At 42.2% G+C, this 16,612-nt stretch overlaps 2 protein-coding genes across 6 annotated transcripts in view; one reads left to right on the top strand and one right to left on the bottom strand.

The window, feature by feature from the left end:
* NRG4 (neuregulin 4) overlaps positions 1–8,161 on the bottom strand; it is a 99,178-nt gene extending 91,017 nt beyond the window's left edge. For 2 of the 4 annotated variants that reach the window (XR_001882555.1, XM_017858015.1), the window contains exons 1-5: positions 8,085–8,161; positions 5,840–5,991; positions 1,411–1,541; positions 1,112–1,156; positions 226–335 (exon numbers count right to left, since the gene is read on the bottom strand). The gene's annotated coding sequence lies outside the window, so the exon portion shown is untranslated. Of the gene's footprint in view, positions 1–225; positions 336–1,111; positions 1,157–1,410; positions 1,702–5,839; positions 5,992–8,084 lie in introns of those variants that run through there. The other 2 variants (XM_017858016.1, XM_017858017.1) reach the window with 2 other exon arrangements.
* A 213-nt stretch (positions 8,162–8,374) lies between these two features.
* The window catches only part of TMEM266 (transmembrane protein 266), a 152,813-nt gene continuing 144,575 nt past the window's right edge, over positions 8,375–16,612 (top strand). Inside the window, exon 1 of one of the 2 annotated variants that reach the window (XM_017858023.1) lies at positions 8,375–8,451. The gene's annotated coding sequence lies outside the window, so the exon portion shown is untranslated. The remainder of the gene's footprint in view (positions 8,452–16,612) is intronic. The other variant, XM_017858024.1, reaches the window with a different exon arrangement.

The raw sequence follows: 16,612 nt of genomic DNA, 5'->3' as shown, positions 1-16,612 counted from the left end.
GATTACAGGCGTGAGCCACCGTGCCTGGCCTAATTGAAAATACTTCTATACATACAGTCTTCTCAAACAGAATTGAAACCCATAAAACTAACATTACAGAATTTTCCATATTGCAGAGACTACCTTATTGTCTCTTAGTTAAATCAAACCAATGATCTAGGATTATAATTAACAAATTATGGCTACATATATAGCCCCAAAACATTTAAAAGAATGAATACTTACCTGATCTGTCCTTGGATGAAAATTTTTCCTCTAAATTGCAGAGTAGAGAGGAAACTGGTTCTTTTTTATGGTTCACACTATTTCTTCTGCTTTAATAGAATTTGTGGCCACTATAAAGAAATAAGCAAGAACAGAATATTTATATAACAATTTTAGTAATACCCGAAGAGAAGGAAAGTATATATGCAATTTTCATATGAATGTTTTTCTTTCACTTAGTGGTACCTCAAAGGACTTTTTAGTAAGAAGCAGAAGTTTCACTTTGTCGACATGTTTAATTTTCCCCTTTCACCACTTTTAAGTCCCAGAAAAACTACTGTTACTATTTCCAAATAAAAGGCTAGGAGTTGGGTTAAGAGGGAAATATAATTTTATTAAAAGATTAGACGGTGGTGAGGAGCCACTTCATACTATGCAAACAGGGATTTTGGAAGGACGAGGAATTATATTTCTTTTATTATGAAAGCTACTTTTATGTTTTGTGTTCCCCAAGAAACAAAATGTTACAGGTATATCACAGATAGAAGCCTAATATGGCCTTGTCATTTAATAAGGTGTGGTAGTCTTGTGGGAAAGAAAGAGGAAAAAAAGTAGTTATATGATCCTATCTTCCATCTCGAAACAACCCAATCCACAGCTATGTTATTGTTAAGCGAGAGAAGCGAGAGCAGAGTAGCCTCAGATACGCAGAGAGATATTAACAACTATTGCGAAAGTGTGCATGGACAATTTTGGCATATATTAATACAAATTTTATTTAAGTCAATAGAATGCAACAATCAATTCTTCAGAGGTTTATGGGCTTTCTGTAGTCATACAAATAATGAACATAAAAGGTTTAAGAATAATTTTTTTTGTAACTACAAAACATAAAAAATGTATCTACCTTCAAATTTGATGCTGGTTCTTTATTTTCTGATTCACTTTTAGTCTGTTAGAAAGTAAAAGAGAAATTTTCTCCTTTATGTAATGATAATCATAGAATCATAAAAATTTAGAGTTAGAAAAAAACTTAGAGAACTTCTAGATGGAATAAGCACAAGTCTCTCCAAATTAGAGACTTTCATTTATTTGCCATACTCAAAGTTACAGAATGAACTGGAGCTGGAACTCTGGAATCCAGAATGCTTTTCCTACTACTTAATGATTCCTCAAATTTATTTAGGCACAACTTTGTGTACATACGTGAGGCAGTGAGGCACCAGCGTTGATTTTAAAGTCTCTGAATCAGACTCCCCAGGTTTGAATCTCGGTTCCTTATTAGCTGTGTGATCTTGAGCAGGCTACTTAATCTCTCTGTGCCTTGGTTTCTTCATCTGTAAAATGAGATTAATAACTAGAACTCTCCAATGGGACTGCTATGAAAAAATAAATTAGTATATATAAAGCACATAGAATGGTGTCTGACATATGGTAAGCATTCAATAAATGTCAGCAATTACTAGGATTCTTTTAATAAACACATGGATATGTACTTGCTAGGTATTTATTTATTTATTTATTTATTTATTTATTTATTGAGACAGAGTCTTGCTCTGTCGCCCAGGCAGGAATGCAGTGGCACAATCTTGGCTCACTGCAACCTCCACCTCCCAGTTCAAGCAATTCTCCTGTCTCAGTCTCCTAAGTAGCTGGGACTTCCAGCGTATGCTACCACGCCCAGCAAATTTTTGTATTTTTAGTAGAGACAGGGTTTCATCATGTTGGCCAGGCTGGTCTCAAACTCCTGACCTCAAGTGATCTGGGATTACAGGCATAAGCCACTGCACCCGGCCTGTACTTGCTAGGTTTTAAAATAGCCTACACTATTTTAATTATATTTTAATTTAAAATTTAATATAATTTTAATTATTATAAAATAATTATACCACAATTGGAATAGTAGATCATTTTTGTGTTTTCAATACATGTACATGCACTCGCTGATATTCCATTTTGGCACATGAATTGTGTAGCCAAAGGAATGGTTCTTCATAGAGTACATGCAAAATTCCAAATATTAAACACATAACTGAACTCACTTAAAAACTGAATATCATTCACTTGGTGATCATTTGGGTCCATTAACATACTTAGAACATCTGACATCCAGAGGGATTTTTTTTTTTTTTTTTTTTAGACGGGGTGTCACACTGTCACCCAGGCTGGAGTGCGGTGGTGCAATCTTGGCTTACTGCAACCTCTGCCTCCCAGGCTCAAGCCCTCCTCCCACCTCAGACTTCTGAGCAGCTGGGACCACAAGTGCACACCACCACATCTGGCTAATTTTTAAAATATTTTTGGTGGAGAAGGAGTTTCACCACGTTGCCCAGTCTGATCTTGAACTCCTGAGCTCAAGCGATCTGCCTGCCTCAGCCTCCCAAAGGGCTAGGATTACAGGTATGAGTCACTGAACCCAGCCAGAGGGATCATTTTGTTTGTTTGTTTGTTTTTTGAGATAGAGGTCCATTCTTGTTGCCCAGGCTAGAGTGCAGTGGCACGATCTCAGCTCACCACAACCTCCGCCTCCCAGGTTCAAGCGATTCTCCAGCCTCAGCCTCCTGAGTAGCTGCCCACCACCACGCTCAGCTAATTTTTGTATTTTTAGTAGAGACAGAGTTTCACCATGTTGGCCAGGCTGGTCTCAAACTCCTGACCTCAGGTCAGAGGGATCATTTTTTTTATTACCCCTTCCTCTATGAGATAAAATTATTTTTCAGTAATAATCATGAAATGAAACAATAGGAAAGAGACAGTGGAAATTGTATTTTATTCAACTCCACTTATATACCAATAGAAAATAAAGTAAGTATTACAGTACAACAAAGGAAATTGTAATGAAACTATCATTTTCAAAAAATAAAAAACACATATGCCTACATACTGATTTGTTTGCAGTACGAAATAACATTATACCTCTTACTTTCTTGATTTTTTAGTTTTGAAACAACTATTAACAATGAAAAAAGAAAAAAAATCAAAGTTAAATGTATTATTTGAATTCAATTATTCAAGACGGGGCCGGGCACAGTAGCTCATGCCTATAATCCCCAGCACTTTAGGAGGCTGAGGTGGGTAGATCACTTGAAGTCAGGAGCTGGAGACTAGCCTGGCCAACATGGTGAAACCCTGTCTCTACTAAAAAAATACAAAAATTAGCCAGGCTTGGTGCCAGGCACCTGTAGTTCCAGCTACTCGGGAGGCTGAGGCAGGAGAATTGCTTGAACTGGGGAGGCGGAGACTACAGTGAGCCCAGATTGTGTCACTGCACTCCAACCTGGGCAACAGAGCAAAGCCCTGTCTCAAAAAAAATTATTCAAGAGGATAATTCCATGAAACAAAAATATTATACCTCAAAGTTTGCACTATGTTTCACTCTTAAATTTTATAAACAAACACTCTAAGTGGTCACATACAACAATGTTGAAGTAATCAAGTTCTGTTTCTTTATCCTTACAATCACTGTGCTACCATTGTTTACAAAGAATCTACTGTTTAAATGCAGGAATATGGACCACCAGGGTTGCAAACATGAACTGTGCCTAAAGTCTTGAATTACCCTGAACTTTCATGAGTTTACTTGGAAATATATACAATAACTGAGTCCATGTTTACTGAAGGACAATTGTATGAGTGGGAGTTCTCTAAATTAATTTCCATGTAGATTATAATTTAAAAAAATAATTAAAATATGCTGATTTGAAGTTTAAATTCGTATAGTGGCTGGACGCGGTGGCTCACGCCTGTAATCCCAGCACTTTGGGAGGCCGAGGCAGGCGGATCTCAAGGTCAGGAGATCGAGACCATCCTGGTGAACACGGTGAAACCCCGTCTCTACTAAAAATACAAAAAATTAGCCAGCTGTGGTGGTGGGTGCCTGTAGTCCCAGCTGCTCGAGAGGCTGAGGCAGTAGGATGACGTGAACCCGGAAGGCGGAGCTTGCAGTGAGCAGAGATCACACCACAGCACTCCAACCTGGGTGACAGAGCCAGACTCTGTCTCAAAAAAAAAAAAAAAAAAAAAAAAAAAAAAAAAAAAAATTCGTATACAGAAATTGTTTAAAATCCAGATCCATAAGAGATTTTTCATGGAGGACTATTTTATTATTGACACAGTTTAGAATTACTGGTATATAAAAATTACTGGAAATAAAAAACAGACTTTTAGTGGGTTTATTGTAGTTTAAATTCTTCACAGATAATGAGAATTACTATTGTCCATACCCAAGATCTACTGTTCTTATTGCCCCACTTTTAGTATTCCATTCAAGGTAAAATCTGCTCTAAGTACTATCTTTGAAGAATGGGCTTGCTGCATTAAGTATTCTTAACCTACTTATGAGAAAACTTTACAATTAATATTTTATTGAGAGCCTACTGAGTCCATGGTATTATGTTTCATATTGTATCCACACAGACTGCATGCACATGAATGTCACTAGTTACTAGTCAATCATTTTTGCTAAAGCCATCTCAGCAGGATTTTTTAAAAAACAACTTAGCGGCCGGGCGCAGTGGCTCACAGCTGTAATCCCAACCTTTTGGGAGGCCAAGGCAGGCAGATTTGAGGTCTGGAGGTCAGGAGTTCGAGACCAGCCTGACGAACGTGGAGAACTCACGTCTCTATTTAAAAAAAAAAAAAAAAAAATAGCTTGGTGTGTTGGTGCATGCCTGTAAACCCAGCTACTCAGGGAGGCTGAGGCAGGAGAATCACTTGAACCTGGGAGGCAGAGGTGAGCCAAGATCGTGCCATTGCACTCCAGCCTGGGCAACAAGAGCGAAACTCCATCTCAAAAAAATAAATAAATAAAAATAAAAAATGACTTAGATATTATTGTATGTACTCAAATTTAAAATAAATACCACACAAAGTCACATATATTCCATTTTTCAGGCTTTTACCAACTCAGATTGGCTTTCTACCTGTACATTCCAAATAAGTGAGGTTATAACATTTAGAAGAGTTTTCAAAATATTAACATTTACATCACATTAACAATTTAAGGACTTTGGGCATTATTCAAATTTTCACTAATCACATGGCATCAGATTCACTTGTTCTATTTTCACAAGCAACTATCTCAAGAGAACAAAAGATTTAACTCTGTTATCAATCTTTTTCAGACATTCACAGAATCAACATCATCTCTATCCTCCCATAATCTTGCAGCTACATACATGTACAAATGTTCCATTTACGTGATCCTGGTACTCTTGAAAAGGTAGTCTTTTTAACTAAAAGAAAATCTGACTTACCTCAAAAGGTATCTTGGTATGGGATAGAATGCTAACTACAGCCACGTTAGAAACAAACAGGTATGTCTGGCAAGAAAGTGATATACCAAGCTTAAACCCACAGTTCCACTACTGCTTTACAGTTCTTATACTTTCCTGTTGCTACTAAGCTCCTTTACTCACAAAATTCCCTCCCATTAGTCACCTGCAGTGTACTGAAGCAGCACCTGTATTATTTATAGCTCCAGGATTCCCCCACCCTCTCCTGTCAATAAGAATCACCTGGGGCAGTTAAACATAAAAATCACAAGCCAACCCCCCTCATATTAGATTTCAAGGGGTTTGAAAGGAGGCTCCAGAATCCATTTTTTTTTTTCTAATCAGCTGAATTTATGACTCACAGAATCTGATTTTAAGCAAGTGTTCCCAATTGAATCTTATAAGCCAGGTAAGTTCAAGAATAATGCTCCAAGTGAAAGTGAGGTCTTCACAGTTCCTCTAGATTGATCAGCCTCAAGGGCTAATGCTCCTTCCGTGTTAGGCCTTAGGGTATCTGAAAACAAGAGAAGGCCCAGTTTGAAGAATGCAGAATGGCATCTTGCCCACACTTAAGTTTTCAACACCCTAAAAAATTTATCAAAGTTAGATTTTAGTTTGGGGAGGTGCTGTGAAGTAGGACATCACCAGGGGGCAGCATAGAGTTGACAAATGATACATGTTTTGGGATTTTTGACTTCACAGTACAACATGAAATGGTTGCACCTACAATTTCCATAAACTCGGATTACTCAGAAAAGGAAAAAACCCAGAACACTTAAAATACATAGGTAAACGTTATTAGCATGTAATTTTCCACACAATGGCTATTATATTATAAATAGCCATTGTAGAAAAAAAGTTTCCTTGAAGTAGCATGAACCCGAATTCAAAAATATTTTATTAGAATACAAAGATTCCTGGCAGAAATTTGAAGTGGTCTTCAAATTTCTCTCAGCAAGTTTCAAAATACTTGTCATAGTCTGAGAGTTAATTAGCGTTTTAACTGGATGCTTCTCAATAGTTTCAATCAAATCTTAAGTAGAGTTCTACTAAGGGGGAAAAAGGAGTGGATAACAATTGGGGCAAGATATGCCAAAGCTTTTTCTAAATAAAGTGTAGGTAGTTAAAATGCTGTCACCGACTGTCAGAAAACTATAGCTTCCCTCCCATGCATCCTCCATTAATTTTTCTTAACCCATCTCCACTTTCTCTTTTCTAGTCCGCATTTCTTCCATCTAGAAATGTAGAAAAATCCTTTGGCAACCCAGGTAGCTTCTACAAGTATCATCTCCAAGTGTTTCTTCCTCTGAAATTCCACCATTAGAGGTTAGAGTTGAGTAGGAAATGCCGAAAGGCGAGGGAGGATCTGAAAAAATTTTACATTTTTTCCTGTTTGCCAAAAGAAGATACTTCCTGTATAGATATTCCCGTATAATCCAAGACCCTTGGGCAATTCCAAGAGCTGGTTTTGATGTCCTTCAACTCTACCATTTCCATTATGTCCATTCTAAAAAAGCTACGGCAGAAAGAAAAGACAAAGGACATTCCTGAAAGGCCAGCTGGACCTAACCAAATAAAAACACTTTAGAAGAGGTACAAGAATCAGAAATCAAGGCTATCTGCAGAGCCAAAAGCCTTTCTGAAACTTCGTGTCCCAGAAACAAGGATTTCCCAACTTTTCAAATATTTTAACATAAAAATGGCAACACCCTATAGGAAAACGGCTATATTTTTAGCAAGAATTGGTGAAGACCAACGATAACAAGCTACTATGAATCCAGAAGCTGCTTAAATGGCCGTATTCACAGCAGACCCTGCAGACACTAATTAGAAAGAGTTGTACACATTACGTGTGAGGGCTTTTTCTTTTTTTTTTTAAACGACAGAGAATATCTGTGGGTGCATCCACATTGCTCAGTGACTCCGCTTAACCCACCCGGTAACTGGGAACCATGGCCCGAGGACAGGCTTCTCCACCGGGGCGAAGCTGCCTCCAAGGGGCGCAATGTTACTCTTTTTATGCATCAAGCACAGATACACATACAGCACATAAGCAGGTCGAGTGTATCTGTGGTACTGGAATTTCATGGGGAAAGGAGATGGGGGCGTGTAAAAAGCCCTTTTAAGAGTCAGATAACGAAAGAGAGAAAAAGAGGAGAAACACTGTCCTACAATGGTCCTGAGCTGAGGCCATCAAATGAATGTACTGGTATTTTTCTCCCAGGCAGCCGACTGAGAGTCAAGGGGCTCTGACTGTGCTATGACTCCAGCCACACAGAGAAAGGCGTTTTCCCCTCGGTGGCCTCCAAGCGTAGGGGGCACTGCGTGTCGTCCTCTCCCTCACCGGGCGCCCCGCGCGGATGAAACGGAGCAACTGGGAAAGCGCTCTGAAAACTGCAAAGCGCTGCGCCAAAGCGACGGGAGGTTCCCATTCTCAGCAGTACGAAATCCCCCGGGGGTCCTCCCCTTCCCGGTGAGACGACCTCGGCCTCCGCACTTGTTGCTTCTGCGCCCCGCCTGCCTCCCCGTCAGACCCACCCTTCGCGGCCCCCTCGCCTCTCCACACGCTCGCACTCAGGTCCCGAGCCTGCCCCGCGACCCCCTCACCCACGCCACGAAGCCCGCGCTCTGCGTGGCAGCCCTGGAGACGGCCGAGCCCCCGCCTCCGCCCCTGCCCAGCGCTGGCCGCCAGCCCCTGCCCGCCGACGCCGCGGTTCCCTAGACAGGCCGCGCCACCGTTCCGCAGCCTCGGGAGCGCGCGCGCGCGGGCCGGCGGGAGGCGAGGGCGCAGGCGCGGGGCCCGGACAAGTCGCCGGCGCGAGGCCGCGCGCGCGCCCCCGAGCCGGTTGGCGGAGGGGCGAGGAGGGAGCGGCAGGGCCGCGAGGGGGCGGGGGGGCGGAGAGGGGAGCCCCGGGAGCGCTAGCCGAGACCGGCGCCGCTGCAGAACCGAGCGAATCCCCAGCCCGGGCAGCAGGTATGTGTCCTCGCAGCCGGCCGCGGCCGGAGCTTCCCCTGCCTCACTGCCCGAGTCCTATGGTCGGGGCGGGGGGTGGGGGGACCGGTCAAGGTTTGCAGGATGCGTGCTCGGAAGGGCTGGGATCTTGCCGCTGACCTTCATCCCGCTGGCTGGGGGGAGCCAGGCGAGGGTGCGTGGGGCAGCCCAGGGCTTTCAGCTCCAGCCTGGGTACCTGCTTCTTGTCACATGCTTCTTATTTATTTTTGCAAACTGCCCTGGTTCGGGTCCAGCTGCAGATGCCTTACCTCCCATTCTTTGCCTCCGTGTGCCATCTTGCATTTATTAATAAAACATGCAAGCTGGGGGGGGTTACTGCTGGGGGGAATCCCATTGCAGTATGGCAGGCGGGCGCCTATTTTCGGTTTTCAGACGTGGTATAGAGGTGGAAATCCCACACCCTGAGGATTTGTGGCTTGCTTGGTCGTGACCACTTCCTAGTGGGCTTCCCCAGTTTGTTGGGAGGTGCCTCAGCGGCAGGATGGGCTGTCTGGAAGGCATGGTGGGTTTTCACCGTCAGGCCAGAATCCCCTTCAGGGGATAGGTGCAAGCTAGGGCAGGCAGTTCCCTGCTTGCTAACTTGCCAGGGAGTCTTAAACCTAGAAAATTGTCTCCCTTGATGGCTGAGAAAAGGCCTTCAGCAGAATCCCTGGGACTTGCATACTCAAACTCATTACGGTTTTGCATCTGAACATGACTAAAGCTAGCCACCTGTTGGAAGTCAGACCCCATGAAAGCCCCCATAATCTAGCTCACCCATCCCTGTTTCACAGTCACCAATACTGAGCTAGCAATAGGCCCATATGGGTTCCCTCTATCCTCTTTAATGCTGCTTGGCTTTTGTTTCTTTTAAAATAAAACCTACCTATGATTTGATGCCCTATATGTTAGAGGTTGAAATTGTATGATTTATTTATATTTCGTACACCTATCACATCATATCCTAAAGACTGAATTTCTTTTCAGTGCATGTGTTTAGTTCCCTGGCTTTTCACCTTGCTTTGAGCAACAGTGGGAAAAGTGGGATGTATATAACTGCTTACCTCCTCCCCCAAATACCTCAACCCTAAAATATTGTGACGAAAAGAATAGTAAGAGCTAGAAGCAAAAAATGAAAATGGTTATCACAAGATGTTGGGATATGATAGCTGAACTGTAATTGCTTCTAAAATGTGATCAGAGTGCCACATCTAATCACGAGAAGGACACGTTTCTTAAATGTTCATATGTATCAGGTACTGAGCTAAAACTATTTGTGTATGATCTCATTTAGTCCTCATAACAAACCTCTTATGTCCATGTTGAAGATGAACAAGCTAGGACTTAGAAAGGTTAACTGACTTGCCCAAGGTCACACAGTCAGGGACAGGGTAAGGATGCAAACTCAAGCGCATGGGGATACTGGAGGTGGGGAGTCCTGAGGGGGCTTTTCCTCCAGGTGTGGCTGCTCCATGTACCTTTTCATTAAAATCAAGCTTATGCATGAGCACATTAGCTTGGGTCCGATTTTCCATTTCACAGATTCCACACCAACTTTGTGGCTTTCCAGTAAGAAAAGCTGTTGTTTCAGAATGGGTCGGTATGGAATTTTTTGAGGTGGCACTAAACCTATAAAAAGCGGGGTCCAAGATGTGCTTCCATTTAATTCTCCCACACAATGAGTTGAGTTTAAAAAGTTGTTTCCCTCCAGATTTAAACTCATAAAATGTATATGCATTAAATAGAATGAATCACTCCCATTTTCCATTATTGCATCCCACCCTACCCTTCTTGCTGCCCTGCACAGTGTCTTCTGGTCTCATTGCCAGTCATCAAAGCAACATTGTCTATCACACTTGCCTGTGAATGCCTTAATGGGAGGAAAAAATCCATACCAACCATGGATCATAATCCAGTCTCTCTATGATTGTAGCAATTATGCATTCAAAGTTCTTGGAATCTGTGCATTCAACTATGGATGTGTATTTAATCATTTTTTAAAGTGCATTATTATAATGCAGGTATTGGATTATTGGATTTTGTTAAACATTCCTAGCAGTTCTCATGGACTTAGAAATTGCTGTAGTTGCATCAGTGAAAATTCACCCAGAGGGGCTAATAGCTTTTCTACTCAGGTCACATAGTTGAGATAGTGGTGAGAAAGGTGTAGGTGAATAGAAGGAATTATTTGGAAAGTATATCCCATGCAAATAATAACTTTTAATTATAAATTGATGAATAATATTGAGTAGGAAATATGACCATCTCTTTTAATTCTGTAAGCTCTTTTTTCCTTGGTCAGTGTGATTGGTTTTAGAGTACCATGATGTTACAATTTTCATTACACTGTGTTACTTTGAAACAGTATAGCAGTTTGTACATAGCATTCTTGCCTCCTGGGAAACACTCAGTTTAGGAAGAGCACATTCCCTGGTGTTTACAGAAATGCTGAGACAGGATCTTTCTGTCTTGGGGATTTCCAGTCTATGATCAGATAAACTCAAGAGGAGTCCTGATGTTACTGGGCAAGAAGCAGAAAACGAGAGGTGTTACTTGATTTCTGGGGAGGAAATGAGTTTTCCTATGGGGAGCATCACTATCTATCTTCCTCAGTTGGGAATCTCATGATTGAAGAGTTTGAGAAACTGACTAGTCTGCTGTCTTCCATTCAAGCAGGATTTCATTTAATGCAGAGCTGAGAAGGCTTTATGGTGCAAAGGCCAATTTAGGAAATGTAAAAATGTTTCTGGACTACTTTTTTTTTTCTCTTGAAACATATATTTAAACTGGGAAAGTCATATAGGAAACTTTTAACGCTTAAGCATTATTTTTTTTAATTCCCTTCATGAGAGTTGTTTGGGAGAGTGGGAGAAAAGTTTTCCAAGCTAGGAAACTCACATGTCTTGTGGTGACTGATTATAATGAGTATTTTAGTACATTGTTGAATAAGACACTAAGAACTGGGATATTTGTTTTTCCTTGATCGACCTTGTAAGCTACTTCATTGTGAAATGTGTTTTTTCTTAAAGTATTTCTTAATTTAGTATTCTTTAAAATGAGATTTTTTTTCAGTTGTCGACAATCTTGAATCACAAAAGAAGTTTCCAGATTACTTTGAAATACTTGATTTTCATCAATCTCTCTTTCTCTGCTTGGCAGCCATAGTAAGGGTTTTCATTTTCTTTAGAAAGTCGTTCACTTTCCATCCCCTTTCAAACAGACCCAGTGGGAGTTCACATGTTAACCAAGCATACCTATCCCAGGACCTTCTCCTGTGGTCCAGGTCTCATCTAAGAACCTAAGGCTCCCTTTGGCCCTTTTTGCACTCAGTTTTCCCATAGAGAAGATGTAAGAGTTGGATCACACCAGGTGGGCTTGGGTGCAGGGTGGGATGGAGGTTACTCAGGACCAGGAGGTCAATTCTCCTGCACCAGCACGAGCCTATATTGTGATTTCTGCTTGCCAGTGTAATATGTGCTCATTGTAAAATGTTCAAACATTACAGAAATATAGAAGGTAGAAGCTCAGTAGTCCAACTTTTTGGTAATCTTACCCTTCAGCACTGACCACCACTAACAGTTTTGTGTGGATTCCTCCAGATTTTTGAATGCAGAAACTAAAATATTCCTGTTTTCCAACAATACATAGATGTATACCGTTTTGCAGTTGGTTTTCTTGCACTTGGCCCTCTTGGAAGCCCTTGAATGGCATACTTTTAGACATCTTTTACTCAATTGCATTGGGAGCTAGATGAGAGGAGCCCTGTAAACCAGGGGAAGAGGAGAGGAGCTGATGTTTGGTGGGTAGGAACATGTCATGTGCTGTGTCCTGTGATAGGAAGTTTCACATCCCATATTGCAGTGACCACCCTTTATGGTCAACTGTTTATATATAAGAATGGGGGAGCCCAAGGTAAATGACCTAAGGGGCAGAGCTGACATCTGAGCTCAGGTCAGCATAGCTCAAACTCTGGACTCATTCCCTTTCGCACTCTGATTGCAGGATGAAGCACTCTCTGCCCCATAGTTCTCTGGCCTCCCGTCCTATTCTGGTCCATCCACGCTGGCTTCCTTGCTGTTCCTCCTGCCCCCAGGCCCTTAGCACTAATGGTTTTCTTCCCTGGAATACTCTTCCCGCAGGTGTCTTCATGGTCCCTCACCTCATTTCAGCTTTGCTCAAAGTCTAACCACTCCTTTAAAACTATCCCCACTCCCACAGCATCCTATTCCTCCTCCCTGTCTTGCTTTTATTCATAGCACCTCCTAGCATACTATATTAATTAGTTGTTAAGTTTATTGCCCATCTCCCCCATGGAATGAATGCTCCAAAGGGCAGGGGTTCTGTCTATTTTGTTCACTCCCCCAACTCTGGTACTGTAAAAAAAGAACCAACAAATCACTATGGCATCCTTGAATCTTTCCAGCTTCCCACACTTTTTGTTTTTGTTAGTCCTTACTGTTCTCTGTAGTGAGCAGTGAAACCGCTAAAATGCAAAAACTTTACGTATTGTTTGGGGGAAAACAAGAAAGTGGAGAAGAATCGGGAAAGATCTGGCTTACTCTTGAGCCGGTGTTGGGGAGAGAGGAACCTGTAAAGATGGGAAAAAAGTCACTTGAGGGTTGGGATGTGTGACGAGGCAGCAAATGGTATGTGGGGAGATGGCCTGGGATGGAGAAGAGATCTGTATGGGTTCCCCTGTAATGGGGATGCATAAAGTTTTTGAAGAACTTCCAAAGGAGACTCTGGATTCCTTCACCCAACCATCAACTGTCCCAGTGGCCTGAGTCACTAGAAAGGAAAAGGAATCTATGGTCATTCCTACTGGCTTTTCACACAGACAGGTAAATCCTTGCAGTGCCTGCATTATTAGCCTGTTGCATTTTTTAAACATTAAATACCTGTTGGTGTCATCCCTGTTTGAGCCAGGGTCTGAGAGTTCATTGCCAAAGCACTTACCCAATGTGTCTGAGAAGCATCACAGCCTGAGATCTCTTTGGCATAGGCAGTCCCAGGAAGGACTCTACATATGTCTTTCATGCATCTATTGTTTGCAGTAGTTCTTGAGCCGCAGCAAAATCATAGACACTCGGGGACTGATTCATCTGTAGAACACTTTAGAATGGACTACACTGGGATGCTAAAGGGAGTTCATGGTTTTCGGAAGAAGCCTGGGAGAAACTGCTCCTCAGCCACAGAGAGGCCTCCTCTCTTCCTCCCGGATGGCTTTAATTGCTGCCCTAGGCAGTCTGAATTACCCGCCAGGAGAGGATTTCCCCTTCAAAAAACACAGCCTCCCTAAAACTGCTTTTGATTTGTAATAGAAACTACTTAGTAGCTAGGACAGAGGCTGATAAATCCTATTCCCAGAACTCATTAAAACAAGGAATTTTAATAAGTATTTTTGCCCTTTGCAGCCCAGGTTTTTGGAAGTCCAGGCAGCTGTTCTCCACATTTCACTGTCAAGCCATAACACATGCAGTGCTTCAGCTTCTTTCCCTTGCCTCAAAACAGGTCTGAAGCAAGTTATTTTATCTATGATTATCTCACACTATTCCCACCCTGGTTACACAATTGCCATTTTGTCCAGCCAATACAATGCATAAGGCCAATTAACCTTCGGCCCATGACAGTTTCCTTTGAAATAGTCAAATCTTTGTATTTTACCTGAATTTGATGCAGGGCTTTTAAAAAACAAGTTCTGTGACACTTGCTAATTCTCCTTTAACCATGACTCCTAAAATTTGTTAGCTTTGCCCATCAAAACAAAAGAACAAGGTGAAATATATTGCAATTCCTCAATAAAGAAAAGGTTTCATTGTTTTGGGAGATAGTCTCAAAAGAAAAGCTTGGAAATTTCTCTCCCATCTCTCCCTGTCTTTTCACTGTCAGTTTCTACACAAGGTTCTATCTGCTATCACTCCCCTTCTTGATGCTCTGCAAGGAGCTCCTGCCCCCACCCCTCTACTGAAACAGAACTCTTAAAGGTCACCGGTGATTGCCTAATATAAATCCAATGGCTGTTTCTCAGATTTCGTTCATGATGGCTCAGCAACATCTGACCCCGTTGACTTCCTCTACTCCTTGAAATGCTGTCTGTCGGCAGCTCCTTCCTAGCGGTATCCGTGTCTATCTAGTCTCTCCTCTGCTGTCATCCTTCCTGTTCTATCAAGAGGCAGTCTGAAGTGGTTAAGAGTGTGGGCTGTGCCTATGATGTGAATCCTGGCTCTGGTACTTGCAAGAGTAGCTTTGAGTAGGTGATTTAACCCTCGTACCTCAGTGTCCTCATCGGTAAAATGGGGAGAAGAATAGCTACGGCAGAGGATTAAATAGTATGCTTAGTAAAGGGTAAGCACCCAACAAATGCTATTTTTTTAATCATATAACTTCCTGTGTAGATGACTGTAACTTCAGGATAAAACCCTAATGCCTCCCTCTGGCCAACAGGACCTCTAAGATCCAGCTCTCATTTAGTTTGCTTATACCTCAGACTCTCCCCAGTATGCGTCCACTTCTGAGGCTTTGTCCCTTTGCACTCCCCACTCAACTACCCTCACCTCTTCCTATTCTGCCCCTCCTTCCCTGGCCAGAGGAGGGAAGAATGCCGAGGGTGGCCCCTGCCCAGAAACCACCAAGCACAGCCTGCTTTGTAACAGAAGACAGCCTCCCTTGGGCATGGAGCCTATCTCTCTCAGAGTATGAATTACTTAAGGACACCAGCTGTGATTTATACTTTTAAAAAATGTCTTCCTCAGCATTTAGCACTATAACTTTACACATAGTGGGAATTTAACTCATATCTTTTAACTGCCAAAACATTATAGTTTTACTTGGCCCTTCCAAAATCCTTTTTCCTCCTAAATTGAAACCTGTATTGATCAGTCCTAAAGCTCATGTAAGCTTGATTTGGGATAGTTAAGTCAACACCACAGGGAGAGTTACCCATGTCAGAACCTTTTTGGAACTAGGAGGGATATATAGAAATAACTAAATTAATGGGAGCACAGGGAATAATTTAATGCTTTTAAAAAGTAGCTTGAAATCCTACCAACCTATAAAGCTGTTAGAATTTTTAAGAAGTGTTTAGAAGTTTTTTCTATACACTCTACTGTCAGAATAAAATGAGCTATAAAGCTGTGAGTAGCAAATCTATCAATCCTTCAGACCTTGCTGTAGGGCTGCTCCTGAGCCACTGTGTTCTAGTCCTGCTTGCCTTCTCCTTCCTGCCCTGGTGAAGAGGACACTGAAGCTGGATGAAAATCAAAGGAAGGGCCGCCTACTTAAAAAAAAAAAAAATTAACCCCTTTATTGGCGTTGTGAGTTGGCCTGGCAAAGACAGCCTAAGTTTTCATCGGCATCTGCTGTGTGTGTCCCTGGGGTCATGAAGAGTGCCAGAGCTGTGCTGCCAGTATAACAGCTTCCCACCCCACAACCCTGGAAGCCACGAAGGACCATATGCTTTGCATCTTGAGATTCTGTAGCAGAGTTTCTCAACTTCAACACTGTTGACACATGGGGCCAGGTAATTCTTTGTTGCAGGGGCTGTCCTGTGCATTGTAGGATATTTAGCAGCATCCCTGACTCTTACCCACTAGATGCCACTGGTACTACCACGACTACCCCCCAACCTCAGTGGTGACAACCAAAAATGTCTCCAGAAATTGCCAAATGTCTCCTGGGGCACAAAGTCACCCCCATTTGAGAACCATTCTCCATAGGATCAATACAGAAAACTCAGCATCTTTCTAGTTTGTAGAATACAGAACTTAGATAGTTTGGGTCAAATGAAGATGAAGATTGGGTTATAATATACATGAAAGGTAAATCTGGGTTTGATATTACACAGAGAAGGAAAATTTAGAGTCTATAAGCAGTTGTAGATTATGTCATAAGGAGATGTAAACAAATTACAGAAATGCAGACCATCTTCTTACTCCTAAAGGTCTCAGGTCTAGATACAGCAGCACACTCTGGGACTGTTAAAATCATCCTTGGGGCTGGGTGCGGTGGCTCATGCCTATAATCTCAGCACTTTGGGAGGCTGATGGGGGTGGATCACCTGAGGTCAGGAGTTTGAGACCAGCTTGGCCAACATGGAGAAACCCCATCTCTACTAAAAATACAGAAAATTAGCTGGGTGTGGGGG

This window comes from Rhinopithecus bieti, unplaced genomic scaffold (assembly GCF_001698545.2).
Source record: "Rhinopithecus bieti isolate Rb0 unplaced genomic scaffold, ASM169854v2 scaffold_47256, whole genome shotgun sequence".
Classification (NCBI taxonomy): Eukaryota; Metazoa; Chordata; class Mammalia; order Primates; family Cercopithecidae; genus Rhinopithecus; species Rhinopithecus bieti.
This window is presented reverse-complemented; position numbering and strand designations above follow the sequence as displayed.